Source organism: Hyla sarda, chromosome 2 (genome assembly GCF_029499605.1).
Source record: "Hyla sarda isolate aHylSar1 chromosome 2, aHylSar1.hap1, whole genome shotgun sequence".
Taxonomy (NCBI): domain Eukaryota; kingdom Metazoa; phylum Chordata; class Amphibia; order Anura; family Hylidae; genus Hyla; species Hyla sarda.
Genome location: NC_079190.1, coordinates 266,716,339 through 266,738,903, shown reverse-complemented (window position 1 = coordinate 266,738,903; position 22,565 = coordinate 266,716,339). Strand labels below are relative to the sequence as shown.

General features: G+C 44.5%; 1 long non-coding RNA gene across 2 annotated transcripts in view; it reads left to right on the top strand.

Moving 5' to 3' along the window:
- Positions 1 to 1,558: 1,558 nt before the first annotated feature.
- Positions 1,559 to 22,565, top strand: part of LOC130357857 (uncharacterized) — a 29,269-nt gene continuing 8,262 nt past the window's right edge. Inside the window, exons 1-2 of one of the 2 annotated variants that reach the window (XR_008889301.1) lie at positions 1,559 to 1,735; positions 21,613 to 21,818. This is a non-coding gene — a long non-coding RNA (uncharacterized LOC130357857). Of the gene's footprint in view, positions 1,736 to 19,316; positions 19,425 to 21,612; positions 21,819 to 22,565 lie in introns of those variants that run through there. The other variant, XR_008889302.1, reaches the window with a different exon arrangement.

Here is a 22,565-nt window from a genome sequence, read left to right as displayed (position 1 = left end):
TACCTGCATTGAGCTGGATCCGATCTCCTTCATTTTCTTGCTATATTTTATATTATACTATTATTTTATATATATTTTTTATATATATAATATTATTATACTATATACTAGGGATCGACCAATTATCGGTTTGGCCGATATTATCGGCCGATAATCGCGATTTTGGACATTATCGTATCGGCAAATACCTTGCCGATATGCCGATAATTCCCCCCGCCCAGCCCTCCGGGCCAGAGAAGACCATCGCCGCCGCTGCCCCATTGCCTCCCCCCATCCTCTGCCCACATACCACCACTACCCCATCGCCTCCCCCCATCCCTGGTTTTATAATTACCTGTTCCCGGGGGTCCGCAATCCTTCTGGCTCCTGCACTATTGCTGTGCGCTGTGCTGCATAATGTCGAGTGATGTCCCCAACGCGACATCCCTGTCAGTGCACACAGTGACAGCGTAGGACGCGGACAGAGTCAGAAGGATCACGGACCCCCGGGAACAGGTAATTATAACACCGGGGATAGGGGGAGGTGATGGGGCGGCGACAGTATGTGGGCAGAGGATGGGGGGAGGCGATTGGGCAGCGGCATGTGGCCAGAGGATGGGGGGAGGCAATGGGGCAGTGGCGGTATATGGGCAGAGGATGGGGGGAGGCGATGGGGCAACTGTGGTGGTTAGACTCAGGACACCAGGACAGGCAGGGGGAGAGAAGCGGGTGGCAGTGGTCTCTGGCACCGCAAAAGCTGCTGCAGTTCATTGATTTAAAGCGCCCGCTTTAAATCATTGATCTGCAACAGCTTCTGCCCCGCCGGGGGTTGAAATAGCCGATAACTTATACCAGAATATTGGTATAAGTTATCGGCTATCGACCTGAAAGGTGACAGATTATCGGTATTGGCTTAGAAAATAGATATCGGTCGATCCCTACTATATACATATTTATGTACTTATATACCACAATTATCCTTTATTCATATTTGATAAATAACAGAGAAGAGAGCTAGTTGATATCTACCCCCTTTCTGCGAAAATTACCATCTGTCTGGCCGCAGAACAAGCCTTTGTCACTTAAAAGTGGGCCCCCAAATACGGGTCTGCAGCATGTTAAAAAAGCCTAAAGCTCAAGGGAAATAAAACTCAACTGTTAGTAGCCAAGGCTAAATGCTCTGATAAACCCAAATCCATACCAGCAATAAGAAGAAAAGAACAAGATATCCAATACGCCGATAGGCGGATTCTCATATGCATGTACTTCCAGCGCTGCAGAAATATACGAGCCCACCATAGAATGCATCTCATTCACGTCCCGTTTACTCAAGCAAAATACTTGATATAGTTTTATATACTTACCTAGCTTGTGCTTTCTAGCACCTATTAGGAGATGTGAAGCGCGTTCCCTGCAAATGATACCGGCTCACCGCGCACCATCAACTAAGTATAACCCTAAGAAATGTAAATTAAATGGATCCTGACTAGTATCGCAAAAACACCACAGTTGGCACACAGTTTAAATAAACTGCCAACATGTGAGACTAAAGTACTTACAAGCAGCCGGTAATGCGCTCCCCATAAAGGATCCTGGTCCGGGATGCGCAGCGGCTTACAATGAGAAGAATATAACAAATGGATCCCATGTGAATAATGTAACAAGACCTCTTTCCATACACAGGATATGAAGCATTAAAAGAATATATGAAATAGAAAAAGAATCAGACACATAGGCCGGCATTTATCATTGTAGTGTAAGTGCAGCATTTTTCTACACCTTTTTTTTTGTGTGTGCTGGTAATGTGTAGGAGCACCAAATTTATTAAATGGTCGCAGAGCATTTGATACACTTTGTGCAGGTCCCATTTTCTGAAATTTCTCTCTTCACATACACCAAAAAGTTAAGCTAAGTCTGGGTGGGTGTAGTTTTAGAGACTTTTCAGTGGCATTGCGCCTTTTTTGCGCCTTTTCACAAAAAGGCGCAGTTCATAAAACCCTTCCATATCATGTGTGTTGCCAAAATCAGTGGATTGCAACTCAAAATCAGCAGAAATGTGTAAACCAAAAGGTGCAAAAAAGGCGCAAATAAACCCTGCTTGCGCCTTTTTTGCACCTTTTCTAGACACAAAAAACAGTCTAAAGATAATGATAAATGTATGCCATAGAATTCCATCCTAGTTAATTCAAATGCCATTGATCCTTTCAAACAAAGTGGACAAAAAAGTTGGGGTCTCCAGCACTGCGGAAAAAAACGCTGCAAAATAGCTCACAAGCCATCATCTCCCATACCAAGCATACCATTCTGTCATGTTAAATACACTGAGATTTGTTTTATCATGACTTTTACTACTACTTTTTATTTTCATTTTATGTTCCCCTGTAAAATGCCTCTATGCATGACCTTGACCCTGTGACCCGGCAGCAATCCAATGTCTTTATATTTAAGTTGTCGGGCTTCCATTCCTGTAACACACATAGCCTGATGAAGAACCCAGTCCGGGTTTGAAACTTTTAAGTTGCATATGAATTATCAATAAACTGCCATTCTAAATCAACTGTGGAAAATTTTCTATCTGGGAAGGCGCCATCCTGGAAGTCCTTTATTTTCCACTGTATTCCTACATAGTGGCTGAATGACGTGTTGGTAGAATGAGGAGACCACATAGTGGCTAAATGACACAGCGTAGAGGTGTTGGCAGCATGAGGAGATCATATAGTGGCTGAATGACACAGTGTGAAGGTGTTGGCAGCATGAGGAGACCATGTAGTGGCGAAATGACACAGTGAGGAGGTGTTGGCAGCATGAGGAGACCATATAGAGGCTAAATTACACAGCGTGGAGGTGTTGGCAGCATGAGGAGACCATATAGTGGCTGAATGACACAGCTTGGAGGTGTTGGCAGCATGAGGAGACCATATAGTGGCTAAATGACACAGCATGGAGGTGTTGGCAGCATGAGGAGACCCTATAGTGGCTGAATGACACAGCTTGGATGTGGCTGAAGCATGAGGAGCCCATATAGTGGCTGAATGACACAGCATGGAGGTGTTGGCAGCATGAGGAGACCATATAGTGGCTGAATGACACAGCTTGGATGTGGCTGAAGCATGAGGAGACCATATAGTGGCTTAATGACACAGCGTTTGGGTGTTTGCAGCATGAGGAGACCATATAGTTGCTGAATTAAACAGTCTGGAGCTGGCAACAGCATGAGTAGACACTGGGGCTTCACAATGCCTACGATGAAAAGATGAATTTTAAAATTTAAATTGAAGATTTATGGTAGCTACTGCTACCATAAAATGTTTTATGCCCAGGCCCAGTAGCATCAGTAAACCATCTACTCACATGCCACAGCCTGAAGGTGGCTGAAGCATGAGGAGACCATATAGTGGCTGAATAACACAGCGTGGAGGTGTTGGCAGCATGAGGAGACCACATAGTGTCTGAATGACAAAGCCTGGAGGTAGCTGAAGCATAAGGAGACCATATAGTGGCTGAATGGCACAGCGTGGAGTTTGTAGCAGCATGAAGAGACCATATCGTGGCTGAATGGAACAGCCTGGAAATGGCTCAAGCATCACGAGACTATATAGTGTCTGAATGACACAGCCTGAAAGGGACTGAAGCATGAGGAGACCATATAGTGGTTGAATGGCACAGACTGGAGTTTGTAGCAGCATGAAGAGACCATATCATGGCTGAATGACACAGCCTGGAGGTGACTGAAGCATGAGGAAACCATATGGTGGCTGAATGGCAAAGCCTGGAGTTGGCTGAACCATGAGGAGACCATATAGTGTCTGAATGCCACAGCCTGGAGTTGGCAGCCGATGAGGAGACAATAGGGCCTCACAATCTCTAAGAATAATAGATGCATTTTGAAATTTCCATTGAAGATGTATGGTACCTAGTACTACCATAAACATTTATAGGTAAGTATGTACCTGGCAGACAGTAATGGACATGCTTAGGATGGATCTGCGATTGTCTTGGGGCTAAATGGCTATGTTGTGAGATTACCATAATACTGTGGCTAGCTTTTTGTGAACTGGTATTTCCTGTTTGACTTTTCTTTTTTTCCACTACAAATCCCACAACTCCCTTTTCCTCGCTCCCACACATCAACCACCCCAACCATTGAAACATAAATGAGCTGCATCCATTCAAAAGAGTGCCTACAGCTGTTGCATTAGTTGAAGATTGATCTCTTTCCCACCAAGCGATCACTCCACCCATTGAAGCAGACAGGCTCCCTGTCATCAGCTGACTAGTGAGTCAGGTCTCGGCCGCATTGCAACTTGGGAAAAATCTTAGACAACAGTCATTTTGTATGCTGGTAAAAATAAATATTGGAGTGAAAATCACAAAAGAATTGTGAAAAAAACATCACAGACAGGTACATACACTATATTATGAACTACACTAACTTTACAGCCCCTGTATCATAGTCAAATAAAAAAAAAATCTGTTTGGCACAATCCATTTTTGTGAAGTGTTGGTGTGGCACCATGGTCAATCTACTCTCATGCATCAGGCATTGGTGGTTGGAAATTGTTACGCCGAGCGCTCCGGGTCCCCGCTCCTCCCCGGAGCGCTCGCTACACTCTCGCTCCCGCAGCGCCCCGGTCAGATCCACTGACCGGGTGCGCTGCGATACCGCCTCCAGCCGGGATGCGATTCGCGATGTGGGTGGCGCCCGCTCGCGATGCGCACCCCGGCTCCCGTACCTGACTCGCTCTCCGTCGGTCCTGTCCCGGCGCGCGCGGCCCCGCTCCCAAGGGCGTGCGCGCGCCGGGTCTCTGCGATTTAAAGGGCCACTGCGCCGCTGATTGGCGCAGTGGTTCTAATCAGTGTGTTCACCTGTGCACTCCCTATGTATACCTCACTTCCCCTGCACTCCCTCGCCGGATCTTGTTGCCATTGTGCCAGTGAAAGCGTTCCCTTGTGTGTTCCTAGCCTGTGTTCCAGACCTCCTGCCGTTGCCCCTGACTACGATCCTTGCTGCCTGCCCCGACCTTCTGCTACGTCCGACCTTGCTTCTGTCTACTCCCTTGTACCGCGCCTATCTTCAGCAGTCAGAGAGGTTGAGCCGTTGCTAGTGGATACGACCTGGTCACTACCGCCGCAGCAAGACCATCCCGCTTTGCGGCAGGCTCTGGTGAATACCAGTAGTGACTTAGAACCGGTCCACTAGCACGGTCCACGCCAATCCCTCTCTGGCACAGAGGATCCACCTCCTGCCAGCCGGCATCGTGACAGTAGATCCGGCCATGGATCCCGCTGAAGTTCCTCTGCCAGTTGTCGCCGACCTCACCACGGTGGTCGCCCAGCAGTCACAACAGATAGCGCAACAAGGCCACCAGCTGTCTCAACTGACCGTGATGCTACAGCAGCTACTACCACAGCTTCAGCAATCATCTCCTCCGCCAGCTCCTGCACCTCCTCCGCAGCGAGTGGCCGCCTCAGGCCTACGACTATCCTTGCCGGATAAATTTGATGGGGACTCTAAGTTTTGCCGTGGCTTTCTTTCACAATGTTCCCTGCACTTGGAGATGATGTCGGACCAGTTTCCTACTGAAAGGTCTAAGGTGGCTTTCGTAGTCAGCCTTCTGTCTGGAAAAGCTATGTCATGGGCCACACCGCTCTGGGACCGCAATGACCCCGTCACTGCCTCTGTACACTCCTTCTTCTCGGAAATTCGAAGTGTCTTTGAGGAACCTGCCCGAGCCTCTTCTGCTGAGACTGCCCTGCTGAACCTGGTCCAGGGTAATTCTTCCGTTGGCGAGTACGCCGTGCAATTCCGTACTCTTGCTTCAGAACTTTCCTGGAATAATGAGGCCCTCTGCGCGACCTTCAAAAAAGGCCTATCCAGCAACATTAAAGATGTTCTGGCCGCACGAGAAATTCCTGCTAACCTACATGAACTCATTCATCTAGCCACTCGCATTGACATGCGTTTTTCCGAAAGGCGTCAGGAGCTCAGCCAGGATATGGACTTTGTTCGCACGAGGCGTTTTTTCTCCCCGGCTCCTCTCTCCTCTGGTCCTCTGCAATCCGTTCCTGTGCCTCCCGCCGTGGAGGCTATGCAAGTTGACCGGTCTCGCCTGACACCTCAAGAGAGGACACGACGCCGCATGGAGAATCTCTGCCTGTACTGTGCCGGTACCGAACACTTCCTGAAGGATTGTCCTATCCGTCCTCCCCGCCTGGAAAGACGAACGCTGACTCCGCACAAAGGTGAAACAGTCCTTGATGTCAACTCTGCTTTTCCACGTCTTACTGTGCCTGTGCGGATATCTGCCTCTACCTTCTCCTTCTCCACTAAGGCCTTCTTGGACTCCGGATCTGCAGGAAACTTTATTTTGGCCTCTCTCATCAACAGGTTCAACATCCCAGTGACCAGTCTCGCCAGACCTCTCTACATCAATTGCGTTAACAATGAAAGATTGGACTGTGCCGTGCGTTACCGCACGGAACCCCTCCTAATGTGCATCGGACCTCACCACGAAAAAATTGAGTTTTTGGTCCTCTCCAATTGCACTTCCGAAATTCTCCTTGGACTACCCTGGCTTCAACACCATTCCCCAACCCTGGATTGGTCCACAGTGGAGATCCAGAGTTGGGGTCCCTCTTGTTTCAAGGACTGCCTTAAACCGGTTACCAGTACTCCTTGCCGTGACCCTGTGGTTCCCCCTGTAACCGGTCTCCCTAAGGCCTATATGGACTTTGCGGATGTTTTTTGCAAAAAACAAGCTGAGACTCTACCTCCTCACAGGCCTTATGACTGTCCTATTGACCTCCTCCCGGGCACTACTCCACCCCGGGGCAGAATTTATCCTCTCTCTGCCCCAGAGACTCTTGCTATGTCTGAGTACATCCAGGAAAATTTAAAAAAGGGCTTTATCCGCAAATCCTCCTCTCCTGCCGGAGCCGGATTTTTCTTTGTGTCCAAAAAAGATGGCTCCCTACGTCCTTGCATTGACTACCGCGGTCTTAATAAAATCACGGTAAAGAACCGCTACCCTCTACCTCTCATCTCTGAACTCTTTGATCGCCTCCAAGGTGCCCACATCTTTACCAAACTGGACTTAAGAGGTGCTTATAATCTCATCCGCATCAGAGAGGGGGATGAATGGAAAACGGCATTTAACACTAGAGATGGACACTTTGAGTATCTGGTCATGCCCTTTGGCCTGTGCAACGCCCCTGCCGTCTTCCAAGACTTTGTTAATGAAATTTTTCGTGATCTCTTATATTCCTGTGTTGTTGTGTATCTGGACGATATCCTGATTTTTTCTGCCAACCTAGAAGAACACCGCCAGCATGTCCGCATGGTTCTTCAGAGACTTCGTGACAATCAACTTTATGCCAAAATGGAGAAATGTCTGTTTGAATGTCAATCTCTTCCTTTCCTAGGATACTTGGTCTCTGGCCAGGGACTACAAATGGATCCAGACAAACTCTCTGCCGTCTTAGATTGGCCACGCCCCTCCGGACTCCGTGCTATCCAACGTTTTTTGGGGTTCGCCAATTATTACAGACAATTTATTCCACATTTTTCCACCATTGTGGCTCCTATCGTGGCTTTAACCAAAAAAAATGCCAATCCTAAGTCATGGCCTCCTCAAGCGGAAGACGCCTTTAAACAGCTCAAGTCTGCCTTTTCTTCAGCTCCCGTGCTCTCCAGACCTGACCCATCTAAATCCTTCCTATTGGAGGTTGATGCCTCCTCAGTAGGAGCTGGAGCAGTCCTTCTACAAAAAAATTCTTCCGGGCATGCTGTTACTTGTGGGTTTTTTTTTAAGACCTTCTCTCCGGCGGAGAGGAACTACTCCATCGGGGATCGAGAGCTACTAGCCATTAAATTAGCACTTGAGGAATGGAGGCATCTGCTGGAGGGATCAAGATTTCCAGTTATTATTTACACCGATCACAAGAACCTCTCCTATCTCCAGTCTGCCCAACGGCTGAATCCTCGCCAGGCCAGGTGGTCTCTGTTCTTTGCCCGATTTAATTTTGAAATTCACTTTCGGCCTGCCGATAAGAACATTAGGGCCGATGCTCTCTCTCGTTCCTCGGATGCCTCGGAAGTAGAGCTCTCTCCGCAACACATCATTCCTCCTGACTGCCTGATCTCCACTTCTCCAGCCTCCATCAGGCAAACTCCTCCAGGGAAGACCTTCGTCTCTCCACGCCAACGCCTCGGAATCCTCAAATGGGGTCACTCCTCCCATCTCGCAGGTCATGCGGGCATCAAGAAATCCGTGCAACTCATCTCTCGTTTCTATTGGTGGCCGACTCTGGAGACGGATGTTGTGGATTTTGTGCGAGCCTGCACTGTCTGTGCCCGGGATAAGACTCCTCGCCAGAAGCCCGCTGGTCTTCTTCATCCTCTGCCTGTTCCCGAACAGCCTTGGTCTCTGATTGGTATGGACTTTATTACAGACTTACCCTCATCCCGTGGCAACACTGTTGTTTGGGTGGTCGTTGATCGATTCTCCAAGATGGCACATTTCATCCCTCTTCCTGGTCTTCCTTCTGCGCCTCAGTTGGCAAAACAATTTTTTGTACACATTTTTCGTCTTCACGGGTTGCCCACGCAGATCGTCTCGGATAGAGGCGTCCAATTCGTGTCTAAATTCTGGAGGGCTCTCTGTAAACAACTCAAGATTAAATTAAACTTTTCTTCTGCTTATCATCCTCAATCCAATGGGCAAGTAGAAAGAATTAACCAGGTCCTGGGTGATTATTTACGGCATTTTGTTTCCTCCCGCCAGGATGACTGGGCAGATCTTCTACCATGGGCCGAATTCTCGTATAACTTCAGAGTTTCTGAATCTTCTTCCAAATCCCCATTTTTCGTGGTGTACGGCCGTCACCCTCTTCCCCCCCTCCCTACTCCCTTGCCCTCTGGTGTACCCGCTGTGGATGAAATAACTCGTGATCTTTCCACCATATGGAAAGAGACCCAAAATTCTCTCTTACAGGCTTCATCACGCATGAAGAAGTTTGCTGATAAGAAGAAGAGCTCCCCCCATTTTTTCTCCCGGAGACAAGGTATGGCTCTCCGCTAAATATGTCCGCTTCCGTGTTCCCAGCTACAAATTGGGACCACGCTATCTTGGTCCTTTCAAAATTTTGTGCCAGATTAATCCTGTCTCTTATAAACTTCTTCTCCCTCCTTCTCTTCGTATTCCTAATGCCTTTCACGTTTCTCTTCTTAAACCACTCATCATCAACCGTTTCTCTCCTAAACTTATCTCTCCCACTCCTGTCTCCGGTTCTTCTGACATCTTTCCTGTAAAGGAGATACTGGCCTCCAAAAAGGTCAGAGGAAAAACCTTCTTTTTGGTTGACTGGGAGGGCTGTGGTCCTGAAGAGAGATCCTGGGAACCTGAGGACAATATCCTAGATAAAAATCTGGTCCTCAGGCTCTCAGGCTCCAAGAAGAGGGGGAGACCCAAGGGGGGGGGGGGTACTGTTACGCCGAGCGCTCCGGGTCCCCGCTCCTCCCCGGAGCGCTCGCTACACTCTCGCTCCCGCAGCGCCCCGGTCAGATCCACTGACCGGGTGCGCTGCGATACCGCCTCCAGCCGGGATGCGATTCGCGATGCGGGTGGCGCCCGCTCGCGATGCGCACCCCGGCTCCCGTACCTGACTCGCTCTCCGTCGGTCCTGTCCCGGCGCGCGCGGCCCCGCTCCCTAGGGCGCGCGCGCGCCAGGTCTCTGCGATTTAAAGGGCCACTGCGCCGCTGATTGGCGCAGTGGTTCTAATCAGTGTGTTCACCTGTGCACTCCCTATGTATACCTCACTTCCCCTGCACTCCCTCGCCGGATCTTGTTGCCATTGTGCCAGTGAAAGCGTTCCCTTGTGTGTTCCTAGCCTGTGTTCCAGACCTCCTGCCGTTGCCCCTGACTACGATCCTTGCTGCCTGCCCCGACCTTCTGCTACGTCCGACCTTGCTTCTGTCTACTCCCTTGTACCGCGCCTATCTTCAACAGTCAGAGAGGTTGAGCCGTTGCTAGTGGATACGACCTGGTCACTACCGCCGCAGCAAGACCATCCCGCTTTGCGGCGGGCTCTGGTGAATACCAGTAGTGACTTAGAACCGGTTCACTAGCACGGTCCACGCCAATCCCTCTCTGGCACAGAGGATCCACCTCCTGCCAGCCGGCATCGTGACAGAAATCCTGGCTGATCAATGTCTTATTCATCTTCACAAAGGTCAATCTCTCCACATTTTTTCGTGGACAGACGAGTTCTCCTTGGGGTGACTATGGTACCCACCGCACTAAACACCTGCTCTGATGGCACGCTACTGGCTGGGCAGGACAGCTTTTCCAGGGAAAACTCTGCTAGTTGTGACCACAAATCAAGTTTGGCTGCCCAGAAATCCAGCAGATCTTCAAGGTGTATTGGCATGGGCATGTCAAGGTATGCTACCACCTGCTGGTTCAGGTCCTTTTCCAGGTGCAGCTGCTGCTGATGAGTTGCATCACTATGCGGGTGAAGAAAGCTACTCATCAGCGACTGTAGACTCAGGCTGCTGCTGATGGAGCTGGTACTGCTCCTGTCACCCCACCCCTCCCCAGCAACCATGGCAGTGGAAGGTGAGCGCAGGGGGCCCTCCGATTCAGACCTGCGAGAGGATGGACGATGGTGTCTATAGGCATCGGCCAACTGACTACATAGGATGCCTCTGTAGTAGGTCACTTTTGCCTCCCTCTCAGTGGGTGTATAAAAGGCCACTATTTGTGGCGGTAGCGAGGGTCCAATAAGGTGTAGATCCAGAAGTCCTGCCGCTGTCGAATGGTGACAATTTAGCTGTCACTACGCAAGCAAGCATGCATCGTGCTATTTGTGCAAATGACTCGGAGGGACTCCCTGCCTCCATCTCCACTGCATACTCCCACGGTGTGTCTGGGTCCTCTGTCTCACCTTCCTCATAACCCTCTAGCTCCTCTAGATGCTTCTGCTCCTCCTCAGATTACTAGAAAAACCACCCATTTGGCAAAATCTAAACTGTGTTCCACTGTGCTCCTTCCCCTCCTCCTCCTCCAGTTCAGCCCCCACAGGGCTCATGTGGCTGTAAGATGTAGGCGCCACATCTCCAGTGCCCTGACCAGCCATCATTTCCAACACATGTTGTCAGAAATGAAGCAGTGGAATGATGTAGTTCATCCAGTAATCCTGGCGACTGACTAATAATGTGGCTTCCTCAATGGGCCTGAGCAAACGGCAGGTGTCACGTACCACTATCTGCCTGGATCATAAAGAATCAACGTCCTGAGAGTGTGGACAAGGAAGCTGCGTGACCTGTCCAAGTTGGTGTTGTGGCTGTGCAGGAACCACATTCCCCAAGTTAGCCGTAAAGGACATGTATTGTCCCTGACCATAGTTACAGCTCCAGACGTCAGCGCTGTTGTGCACTTTGGTACACACCGACAGGCTCAAGGACTGGCCTACCTTCTCTTCCACAAAATTGTGCAGGGCTGGTACTGCCTTCTTTGCAAAGAAATTACGGCTTGGCACTCTCCACCTCGGCTCGGCACAAGCCATCAGTTCTCTGAAAGGTACAGAGTCCACCACTTGAAAACGGAGGGACTACAGCACCAGCAACTTGGACAGGAGCACATTCAGCTTCTGCGCCATTGGATGAGTGGGCGCATACTGTTGTCTCTTGGACATGGCTTCGCCGATGGATTGTTGGCGGAATTGCTGACTAAAAGTAGGAGGAGCAGGAGCATCTGGAGTGACAGAAGGAGGGTATGACGCACAGCTCCCTTCAGCTGAGGTGGTGGAGCCTTGGCTGGCTGAAAGAGGGAGCGGTGTGCTACTGGGTGATGCAGCAGGCTGGACCAGTACATCTGAGCCATGGTTCTACAAGGCCGCTTTATGGTGGCGAAGCATATGTTGACACAGGGCCGTGGTGCCAACATTGGGACCCTGGCAACGCTTCACCTTCTGCCGACATATCTTGCATGTGGCTATGTGAATCTCCTCTGGATGCTTGATGAAAAACTGCCACACTGCAGAGTAGCTGATTTTCCCACCAACAGTCTGCACTAATTGACTTCTACTGCCGCCGTCTCAGGGAAACCCTGTTTCACTACCTGGTAAGGTAGGCTGCCATGAAGCAGGTGGTCTCCCCTGGGCACGTTTGGCTCCAGAATTTCCACTTCTGCCACATGGCTGACTGCCAACCATGCTACCACCTTGCTGGCTCAGCTGCTGCCTCATGGGCAACCTGCAACTCTCTTCTCCTGATGATGATGAAGTCCCTCCAGCTCCCAATTGCAATGGGCTTCATCATCATCAACAAGTGTCTGCATGTCACTGATGTCCTCCTCAGGTTCCTCAACAATGTCTGCTTCAGGACCCTGAACCCTGGCAACACCGCATCACTCTCCTCATCACTATTTGCCCACCTAAGAAGTGGCACATGTCTCCTCCGCTTGTTGGCTGGGCAGTAGCTGCTGACTGTCCTCTATTAGATCATCCTCAGTGAATAGTGGAGCTGAACCCACAGCATAAGATACTTCTGTAGGGGAGGGAACAGCATAGGACAGAGGCAATGGGTGGACAGGGACTGCTCCCAGGCCAGGCCAACTGAGGGTTGTGTTTGAGGAACCCACCGACTGTTGACTGGGGATATCAGATGTCACTTGTGATGAAGTGGATGACTGTGTTAACCAATTGATGATGGCAGATGGGTTACTGGTTGAGACACGACCGGTAGCTGATACCGGGAGCTCAGGCCTCTCGCTGCGACTCCTGCTTCCACTCGCCCCTAGTCTGCTGTGACCTCTGACTGATGAATTAAGGCCTCTGCCACTCCTCTGTGCACGTCCTGGTACTCTGCCCGACATACTTAGTGCATATATGAGGGAAGTACAATACGCTTCACTATGCTTAAAACAGTATTTGTCTGGAACAGCAGCAGTAGTGTACTTTTGCCTTGACTTTCACAGTATCTAGTCCCTTGACAGATTAACAAGTACAAAATAGTACACTACTTAGATGTAGGTATGTGTTATACACTTATGAGGGCAGGAAAATGCGCTAAAGCACACTTAAAAAACTATCTGAGTACAAATACAAGCCGGTGAGTACTTTTGCCTGGACTTTCACAGTATCTAGGCCCTTGACAGATTAACAGGTTTGAAATAGTAAACTACTTAGATGTAGGTATGTGGTATACACTCATGAGGGCAGAAAAAGGCACTTCAGTAGGCTCAATAAACACATTGGAGAAAAACACAAGCCGGTGATTACTTTTGGCTGTCCTTTCACAGTATCTATTCCCTTGACAGTTTAACAGGTACAAAATAGTACACTACTTAGATGTACATAGGTGCTATGCACATATGAGGGCAGAAAAATGCGCCAAGACGGTGAGTGCTTTTGCCTGGACTTTCACACTATCTAGGTCCTTGACATATAAACAGGTTTAAAATAGTACACTTCTTAGATGTTGGTATGTGTTATACACTTATGAGGGCCATAAAATGCGCTACTGTACTCTTAAAAAAACGCATTTTAGTAAAACACCAGCCGGTGATTACTTTTGCCTGGACTTTTGCATTATCTAGGCCCTTGATAGATAAACAGGTACAAAATAGTACACTACTTAGAAGTTCGTATGTGGTATGTACTCATGAGGGCAGAAAAATACGGTACAGTATGCTTAAAAAAAAACATATATTTGCACAACACCAGCAGTACACAACAGTGCTGCAGCACAAAGAAGCTGTGTACTAAACACAAAATTGCACTCTGTCAAAGTGTATTAGGAATGGACTGCTGAGTATTATACCGTCTACAGACTAGTATAACCAGAAGATGATTTGTTGTTTAGCAAAGACACATAATTGCACTGAAAAATTATTCCTGCCTCCTCTGCTAAGGTTTATGAAGTTGAGACAGCATGTTAAAATGTATGAGGCAACACACAGCTATCTGCCCCTTTCTGTAATACTATGCTGAAGAAAGTGACTGGGAGGTTAATGCCTGCAATAAAAATCGATTTTCGGTGAAAAAAATCCCTGCTCTCTGTCCACCAGAATGCTGATGTGACTAGGATGTGAAACCTATCTGTATTCGGGGATCTATAACTTATACCTTTCCCTTTGGATAGGGGATAAGTTAGGTTTCACTGCACTACTCCTTTTAAATGCAGGAGGAGGAGGCAATTAGCAATATGGGGCAGAATGGATGGGCATTTCAGTGATCATTCCCACCATGTAAGGCACTTGTTGCTCTTTTGTTTAAAATATGCAAATTGCTGGGTTCTCATTTTATTCACAAATCTAATGGTATGGTTTTGATTATTTCTACTATGTTAAAACAAAGAAAAATAGTCAGGGATGTAAGTATTTTTAACAAGCTATTTTGGCAAAATTCAAGATCAAAGAAGTTGTCTAAAATCAAATACACTTTTACACCAATTTAATTTACTTTATTTACACTTAAATTTGAAATATATATATATATATATATATATATATATATATATATATATATAATTATTTATTTATTTTTTTAAGTTCTCTCATCACTTTTTAAAAATAAAGGGGGAGATTTATCAAGATCTGTCCACAGGAAAAATTGCTGAGTTGCCCATAGGAACCAAATACCTTCATTAATTTTTCAGAGGCCTTTGAAAAAAATAAAAAAATCGATCTGATTGGTTGCTATGGGCAACTCAGCAACTTTTCCTCTGGACAAGCTTACGTATATATTTCCCTAAGAGAAGAGAACATTTACCATAGCTTATGTCAGAGATAAATTATGGCAGAGATCTACGCCTGCTCAATGTAAGCATAAATGGTGCAAAGACTTGCCAAGTTTATTAGGAAAGGTGAACCTCCTCATAAATTTTGGCAATTTCTCCAGAATAGTTTGAGCCACCCAATGATCACTAAAACAAATGGACAACAGCTCTCAGCTTGTTCATTTCATTTCTACGGCTGGGACTACACAGTGATTTTGTAGCTTTCTGTCACATTCTGTAGATAGAATTGCGTCCCACCTAATGTAAGTACTCAAACAAAAGACCCAAAAAGTGAGGGGGTGGATATAACTCAGGTTATTTTTCTACACCAAGTCTGTCCAAGAGTATATAAACCCAATTTTTACCCTCATTTACGTTCAAAATAATATGCGCAAAAGGGAGGTTAAAAACCCAGCACAATGTCACTACTAGGTATCATTATTTATTGTCGTTCTGTAGACATACACTATTTATAAATCAATGTCCAGGACACACCTGCAGTATGAGCCAAGGAAGCAATAGTGTAGTGTTGATGTTTAAAAACACTTTACAAAGCCCTCACCAACATACTTTGTCACCTGAGTGACGACCTCGGAGGTTAAGGGGCAATGGTAAGAAAAAAGTCGCTGAAAGGGTTTTAAGACCTTTGTTTGTGACATCACCAATCAATTGGAGCCAATAAGATTGCAGTTGCTACATTACATAATTTTCCTCAGCCAATCGTCCTAAATCCTTTGTGAAAGACAATTGTATCCTCTTTTTACATCTGCCAATCACAATTAAGACACCCATCACATTATTACCAACATACTGACCTACCCATTTCGCTATTTGACCGCTAAATGGGTAGGTAGCTATATTGGTAATAACAACTGTGACTCAACATGGAAATCCATCTCAGAATGATTTCTTGTGACTTCTGGTCAAAGCCACAGTGTGATCCAATTTGCTTTACTCAGCCATAAAGCAGCACAACTCTTGCAGGGCAACATAGTGATTCTTGGTTGTACAACCTATCTTGATTGTAATCATCATATAGCCGCAGACAGATAAATTTCTTTTGACTGTCAAGTTGTGGTTTCTCCCACTTTTGGGTTGTAGCATGGCTCTATTTACTTACATTGGATGCAATTGTGCATTGTGATCTATAGAGTTGTGTAGCCTTAGCCTAATTGTCAATGCTGCACAAGTCATGTACAGAATCACATAATGTCCAGTCTGTGAACTTTCTATGAATCCATATATCACTCATACTGCTCTCCATGCAGACTCAAGAGCTGGCAATCAGAAATAAATGGGTACAACGCTCAACTGAGTGCTGGAGCCAGGGTGTCAGGACCTTAAAGCGGTACTCCAGTGGAAAACAAAAAATAAAAATTTAAATCAACTTGTGCCAAAAAGTTAAACAGATTTGTAAATTATTTCTATTTAAAAATCTTATTCCTTCAAGTACTTATCAGCTGCTCTATGCTCCGCAGGAAGTCATATAGTTCTTATCTGTCTTACCACAGAGCTCTCTGCTGACACACCTGTCCATGTCAGGAACTGTCCAGAGCAGGAACAAATCCCCATAGCAAACCTCTCCTGCTCTAGACAGTTCCTGACATGGACAAAGAGAGCACTGTGATAAGACAAGAAGGAACTATCCAACTTCTTCTGAAGCATACAGCAGCTGATAGGTAATAGAAGGATTAAGATATTTAAATATAAGTAAGTTACAAATCTGTTTAACGTTCTTGCACCAATTGATTTGCAAAAATAATTATTTTCCACTGGAATACCCTTTTAACCCCACACCAATCCAAATGTTGAAATGAAATGTCAAAAGTTTTTTTTTAAAACCTTATTTTTTCACAAACAGCACTGTTATGGGTGCATGGGATGTGCCTGCTATTGCCACTGACAATAGGAGACACTATACTGGATGGACTGACTGCAATACCCAAGAGAAGTGGTACTGCGTCTGCAAAAAATAAAAAAATTGTTTGTTTTTTTAATCTTTGGTAACAATCCTATTTCTCTTTAGGTAGCAATGACAGGGATTGTCCTGAGATTAAATATAATTTAAAGGGGTACTCCAGTGGAAAACTTTTTTTTTTTAAATCAACTGGTGCCAGAAAGTTAAACAGATTTGTAAATTAAAAAATTGTATATGACAAGCGCTGTGAGCCTGAAAATTAGTGAATATAGCTAGCTGTGATACTGAAATATGAGTACCCGTTCCTCATATAATACAATAGTTTAAATGGATAATTTATATATGTGTAAAATACATATATACCAGTACGTGCTCAATTAATGATGTATGGAATAACACATACCTGCATTGATCAGATTGATATAGTAGATGCGGTGTTGGGGTATATGCAGGGTTAATTCAGCTGTTGCAATGAGAAAATAGATGTAAATGGATAAAGTGCACTAGTGCTATATGTAAAGTGACTTTACAATAGATCAGTATGAATAGGTAAAGTGCACTGGTACTGTAATTGGCAATAAATAGGTATAAATAAATAAATAATGTGCACTAGTGCTTTAAGTGGTTGATTATAAAACAATAGATGATAGGTTGCGGAATGTGAGAAGACTCAAAGTTCCCTCCAACGCGTTTCAGAAGCGCGTTGGAAGGAACTTTGAGTCTTCTCACATTCCGTAGTGACGTCACTAACAGGACACGATCTGCAACCTTAGTAACCATCAAGCTAACCGCGAAGCAGGGTCAGTACGGTTGAGACGCCACCGGCCGGGGCGTACTCCCGTTATCCCCATCTGGACTCTCCACAAGATGCATTCAGGAACAGAAAAACCGCTGCAGGAACGCATCAAAACCGCAAGTACAAACAAAACAAGAGGCGACCTATAGGCAATACTGTGCAGGTTAGGTGTGCTAATGCAATACAACTAGCTGGCACTCTTGGACTTACAGTGCCACAAGTGTGCACCACTAATAGGTATTTCTTGATTTACAGTGCCGCTGCCGCTACCGCTAATCTCATACCATTCTACATAACTACTAACATTGCCAAGATCTACCTAGTCCTCGCTACAAGTTAATGCAGGTATATGTATAAACTCTACACTCTCTATATACCTCCATATACCATTATACCATTTTACAGAAACATCTACCACTAACAGGCATTCTTTGACTTGTAGTGCCGCTTCTTCAACTCTATATAGAGGAAAAGCTACTGAATACCAATACTGGGCATCCATAAGGATTTTCTACTCTTCATTACCAATATATATAGGTATATATACCTCCTCTAAATAATTTTTTTAATATAAACTATACTGTCTTTTATCCATAAATTTGCTATCATCTATTTTTTTTATAATCAACCACTTATAGCACTAGTGCACTTTATTTATTTATTTATTTATACCTATTTATTGCCAATTACAGTACCAGTGCACTTTACCTATTCATACTGATCTAATGTCAAGTCACTTTACATATAGTACTAGTGCACTTTATCCATTTACATCTATTTTCTCATTGCAACAGCTGAATTAACCCTGCATATACCCAAACACCCGATCTACTATATCAATCCGATCAATGCAGGTATGTGTTATTCCATACATCATTAATTAAGTGCGTACTGGTATATATATATATATATATATATATATATATATATATATATATATATGTATTTTTCACATATATAAATTATCCAATTGAAAAGATTTGTAAATTACTTCTATTAAAAAATCTTAATCCTTCCAATACATTTTATGGGCTGTTTACTACAGTAGAAATGCTTTTCTTTTTGGATTTCTCTGATGTCACGACCATAGTGCTCTCTGCTTACCTCTGCTGACCATTTTAAGAACTGTAAAGAGCAGCATATGTTTGCTATAGGGATTTTCTCCTGCTCTGGACAGTTTCAAAAATGGACAGCAGAGGTCAGTAGAGAGCACTGTAGTCATGACATCAGAGAAATCTAAAAAGAAAAGCATTTCCTCTGTAGTATATAGCCCCTAAAAAGTACTGGAAGGATTGAGATTTTTTAACAGAAGTAATTTACAAATCTGTTTAACTGTTTGGCACCAGTTGATTTAAAAAAAAAAGTTTTCCACGGGAGTACCCCTTTAATAGTATACACAAAACCGAACATTTTATCAATTGTAATTATTAAAAAGTAATATTCTTGTGTAAAACTATTGATGTTACATACTTGTCAATGGAGCTTTTGGTGTCCTTTAAATTCCATGCCAAAATGTCCAAATTTTGTGTCCAATGCTGGTGGCCAAACATGATCAGCAGCACAGTCTCATTATCCAGGACTTCTTTTCACCAGAACTGGACATGTTAGGGGGATTTTCTGAGAAGGAATCAAAAGAAAACCAAAGGTCAATACAACACTTATGTAACAGCAATATATACCACTGGAATTTTTTTTTAGCACTTTATCTAAATTATTACAAATGAGTTCTGATTGTTTTGCAAGCTCTGACAGAGAAATATATTGTCAAATATGGGTCAGTCCCTTTAAGACAATTTTTTGCATGTAACCATCATCTTTTCCAGATAACACTTATAAAGGCCTTTGCAGCCAGAACAAAGATCAGAATATATTTTAAGTGTATTGGAATACATACCTGTAGATGCTAATGGAAATGCATCAATAGCACATACTTTACTTAAGAGAAATCAAGGTGAGTTTTTCAGGACTATAGTGCATTAGCTTTTACATGATCCATTTGGAAAGTACGTAAGTTGGAATAACTGAGCGTGGGTTTTTCACAAATTGAGTTCCACTGAAAACTAATAGTCTATTTTTCGGCAATTATAGTTTTAGTTCCAAATCTCAAACCTTGGAAAAGTTTTGCTGAAATATTTCTTGCACTCTATTAAAGTATCCTTGTCAAAGAAACTTGTAGTATGTCACAGTGACATGTCAAAAGTTTTGAAGGGTCAAGGCCTCAGTGTTGAGACCTGTACTGATCATTAGAACGAGCAGGGACAAGTGCGTTGCATAGTGTTTTACTCCCTAGCTTGCTGCTATTTCTGTCTTGCTTCACAGGATTGCCTAATTTTAAGTCTAATTGGCTGCAGGCCACAGATATTTTTGTGAGCTGGGGAGTAAAGCATGCCACAATGCACTTCTCCCTGCTCAGTACTGAGACCCCGACCAATCAAAACTTTTGACATGTCTCTGTGACATGTTAAAAGTTTTATTAGAATGACAGAGACACTTTAAAGGAGGAAAAATGTTTTTGAATCAACTGGTGCCAGAAAGTTAAACAGATTTGTAAAGTAAATTCAGGTAGAAGAAACAGACATGTTCGCACATCTACAATCTTGTATAATGATCTGATTGCTTCTCAGCATAATATCAAAAACTAACAGGTTGTTAGTATACATTTTTGATCAAAAAGTACAAGCCCACTCGCCACGTCAAGGCCACCTATTTAGAGTGGGTCCCTAACGTCCCTAGCATAAAATGGCGTAGCACTGGGCGGCGACCACCACCGCCGCGACACCAGTGCCCACGGGGGAAACGACCCACTGGCAGAGCGGCCCCAATGCCACTCAAACCAGTCTATGGGTCGCACCCCCCCACAGACACGATGCCACGGCAGCAACGGACGCCGCACAGCACCACACCAGTGTGAACAAGGTGTAACAGCACACTTACCAAGCTCTCCCAGTCAGACTGGGAGGCTGCTAGGAAAGAAATGGCCCTTGTGTAGCTAACTACTACTTATATAGGGTTGGGCTGAGGGGGTGGGGAAGAGTGCAGACACATGTTCAAACAAAAAAAAGGAGGGGATAGAAAACACAATGGCCCTCATTTACTTAGAAAATCGGGTTGTAAGTCTATCTTGCTTTCTTACCCGATTGCTTTTTTCCCCTGGTATTTATTATTATGTCGCATCCTGTTTGTCGCACTGGGTTTTGTTGGTTTTGGTTTCCAACTCCTCTGAGTTGTCGGGAAAAAATCCACAACAATTCAACAAATTCGGGTTGGAAACATTTATAAATACGTGGGAAAGCTCAGAAATGTCGGGTTACGCCCCTTTTTCGGGTTTGGGAGAATCCACATCGGGTCCGTCGGGAAAAAATGTCGCATTGTGTCGCAGACTGGTGCACGATGTCTGCGACATGTCGCAGACAAAGATGCGCCAAGAAAACCGGACAAAAGAAGTCGGGTTTAGAATAGTAAATGAGGGCCAATGTGAATTCAGGTAGAAGAAACAGACATAGTCGCACATCTGCACTCTTCCCCACCCACTCAGCCCAACCCTATATAAGTAGTAGTTCTCTGCTGCCACCTCTGTCCGTGTCAGGAACTGTCTAGAGTAGGAGAGGTTTGCTATGGGGATTTACTTCTATTCTAAACAGTTCCTGACATGGACAGAGGTGCCACTATGGTCAGACTGGAAAGAACTACACAACTTTCTTTGTAGTATATAGCAGCTGATAAGTACTGGAAGGATTAATATTTTAAAATAGACATCATTTGAAATCTGTATAACATTCTGGCACCAGTTGATTTTAATTTTTCTTTTCCACCGAAGTACCCTTTTAAATATACATGCATAAAATAGCACTGCCTACTATGAAAGACATTTTATGTACATGAGTTGATGATGATGAGATTGAACAAACATAAACTGATATGCTGTTTATTTATCTTTTCGTAAACTGATCTCAGGAAATAATTCTGGTTATATTTTAGACTAATAATACTGGACTAAAAACTACAGGGGGACAGTCTTTTGGGTGTTGTCCTTTAAGAAGTTTATTATGAGCTGAACTTTTCAAGGCTGCAGTAACACCAGTTAAGCTCTGTTGGCCTCCTAATATTATTCACTTACTACATTGACAATATGTTTTCAGATGTTTCCTGTGTTCCCCACATCTACCCTTCATGGATAAGTAGCCTGGAAAAGATCAGAAAAAAATTGCAACACCTGAATTGCTGACACCAAATGCTTAATGATATGACAGTCCCCCGTGTGAGCGTGAATGATGGAGATGTTCTGCAAACTTTGCAAGAAGTCCTCTGGAGCAGATGGCACAGCATGAACTTTATACACTACTTTGTAAGTTTATAGAAGACTTCTAATATTTTTCTCCCTAAGGCAATATGCTGGAATGTAAGCACCTTTATCAATGTTAAATTAAGTTTTCTATTTTGAAAAGTATATTAGCAAAGGCTTGCATTGTGCAGTATTACAGGAGTAGAATAAATGAAGTAATTTTAGAAATCCTTGGTAAGATGTACTTAATATTACTAAAAACATTAAAAACACCAAGATATATTACAATGATCAATTCTGTTCACACTTATACTATGGGGTTTCTGTCATGTTGGAATGGTGTGATATTTTTGAAGGCAAGAACAATGTGTTTTTTACAGTATTTTTAATGTTTTCAAAAATTCTAGAACCGCAATAGACTCAGTCACTAAAATATGTCAGTAACCATTGGGTCCATTGAAGAACGGTTTTGTCAAAACATCATGGCATCATTAGAAACTGAAGCCATAAGATTAGTGTGTGCAGAGCCTTTATACTATATTCAGATCATCTTTTATGCATAGGCATGTGCAATTCATTACATTAGGGTCTATATATATATAAAATATATATGCTGTATACTCACAGACCCAAACTCATATAAGTATCAATAAAGAAAAACATTTAAACTTATAAAATAAATAAAATAATAAAGCTCTTATAAATGTAAGAAATCTGACAAAGGGTTTGGGTACCAGAGTGACACCGAGTTTTATGTAGCGGGGGTGTGGAGCACAGAGTGACACAGTGTTTGTAGGGGCATGGGATTAG